This window comes from Brassica napus, unplaced genomic scaffold, assembly GCF_020379485.1.
Source record: "Brassica napus cultivar Da-Ae unplaced genomic scaffold, Da-Ae ScsIHWf_1352;HRSCAF=1926, whole genome shotgun sequence".
Classification (NCBI taxonomy): Eukaryota; Viridiplantae; Streptophyta; class Magnoliopsida; order Brassicales; family Brassicaceae; genus Brassica; species Brassica napus.
The window spans coordinates 49,595-51,769 of NW_026014769.1; positions in this window are offsets into that span (position 1 = coordinate 49,595).

A 2,175-nucleotide genomic window follows, 5' to 3' on the forward strand; every position below is an offset into this window, starting at 1 on the left:
TAGGGCATTTCATACTCGCGCATAGGCCTGGTTAGAACCCGTCGATCGATGTCCTCAACTGACAATCGATCAACGTTGGCAAAGGTGTATCGGTCGACGTCTTAATAGACCATCGATCGACACTCTCTTGTTGTCTGCATACTAACCGTTGAGACACGAGATCTAGTCTGTTAACCAGTGGTACATGCGACAGTTGATCACTGAGTTAAGCGAATGAGCTATAATATATCATGCATGCAACAGTTAGGCACCTGAATAGTGGTCCTGCATCTAATATCATTTCCAGCCAAGTTACATTTATTATTTACTCGCTTGTTACTATTGCTATTTCATTTAAACATTTACAACCTTTAGAATTAATAAACACTAGATTTAATTGTTCCCTAGTTCCTTGTGGATTTGATCCCTAAGTACTACATCTGAACCTCTTTTGATGAGAGTAACACTCCTTAGGGTAATTTGAGTGGTATCAATGATGAATTGTGGACAGAGTTTCAAAAGTAGTAAATGATCGGTTCCTATCATGAGCGTTTAGATCAGACAAGGTACTTAAGGGCTGTGACGCTTGCTAAGGCTTGCTGGATTTTGGATGACGGCTCGATGATGTGGGACGATTATTTGAGTTTAGATTATTAATTCCTTTCATGCGAGAGTCTATATCAGTCTAGGTGCTTATGGCTGAGATGCTCATTAAGACTTAACTGGATTGTAAAATGGCTGCTCAATGACTTGGAATGATAATGCTAGACCAGACTAAGTGTCTGATTAACTGGACAAGTGGGAATGCTGAAACATTAGTGTTAGTGTTGACGATATGTTCTTAAGAACCGAGTGGGTTTGCTAAGGCATAATTGTACTAATACTGTCTGTTCTGGCGTCTATGGAAACCGAGAGTTTCCAAGATGTGACTTTCTAGCATCAAGTGTTCTGTCCTGACGTCTGTGGGAAAAACAGAGTTGCCAAGACGTTACTGTTATCTCGTTGGTGGGAACTAGATTAGTTCACCATCGCGTGTCTGTACTGTAATCTGCGGAAACCCAAAATTATGTCGGTGGGAGGTGTACCTTCCAAGACATAACTGCACTGTTACTGGAACTCAAGGGGTTCACTACTGTGGGTCTCCGATCGCGATGAAAGCATGGATGGGAACTAGTGAGAGTTTGCCATCACATGACTGTAGGACGTCTGTCCGTTAGGTATGTACTGTATGAACTAATGATGCTAGGAACTGCTGTGTTTCCAAGACATAACCGTGACTGAGTCAATGGGAACTAGATGAGTTTGCCATTTTGGAATTATGAACCGGGAAGCACTGAGAGTCCGAAAGGAAAACTGTGCAAGGGATCAAGTGTAGGATCCGGTAAGAAATGGTTGTAAGGATCAAGAATGATCCAGAGGTGTCAATAAAGATCAGTAAAGATCTGAGAAAATCTGATATCGATCATAAGTTGTCGGGGAATTGTTAGGATCAGGGAGTGATCCGAGGGAACAACTGTAAGGATCAAGATGAGATCCATGTGTTCTGAAAAGATTATGTTCCTAGAATTCAGAGTTGAGCCATGCTAAGGAACACTGGAGTGCGAGAATCAAACAGTCAAGTCAGGATTGGACTCAGACTGGTCGGAACTGAGTTCCGGAAGGACTAAAGTTAAGTCAATAAGTGATTGTGATCGGTTAAGGATTAAGCTGGGAAAACTTAACTAAGATAGTGAGTTAACACTTCGAAAATTGAGGTAAACTGGTCAGCACTATTGGGAGCCTAGCGTTCTCACCAAAGTGTGTGTCCAAATACCAAGAGATTGCTCGAAAGTAAGAACTACTATGCTTAGTGAGTTGGTGCACTAGACCGAGTCTTTTAAAAAAAATGGTAAAGAAACCTGATCGAATAATTAATATCTGAGATCAAATCCAAGTGTGATTGTGATCAGGAGGTCTGGAACACAGTAATGGTCGAGGGACCAAAAGCCTGAGAATTGAGTTAAGGCATGAGTGCCGTGTGTTGGGATTCATTCCAAGTGGGGGAGACTGTTCTGATTAGATAGAATAAAGTTCTATTAACTGCTGAATTCGAGGACGAATTCATTCCAAGTGGGGGAGACTTGTAACATCCCCATCCCGCAATCTGAACTAGATCAGTCAAAGGTCAGACCGATCAGACGGGACAGACATGTTGGA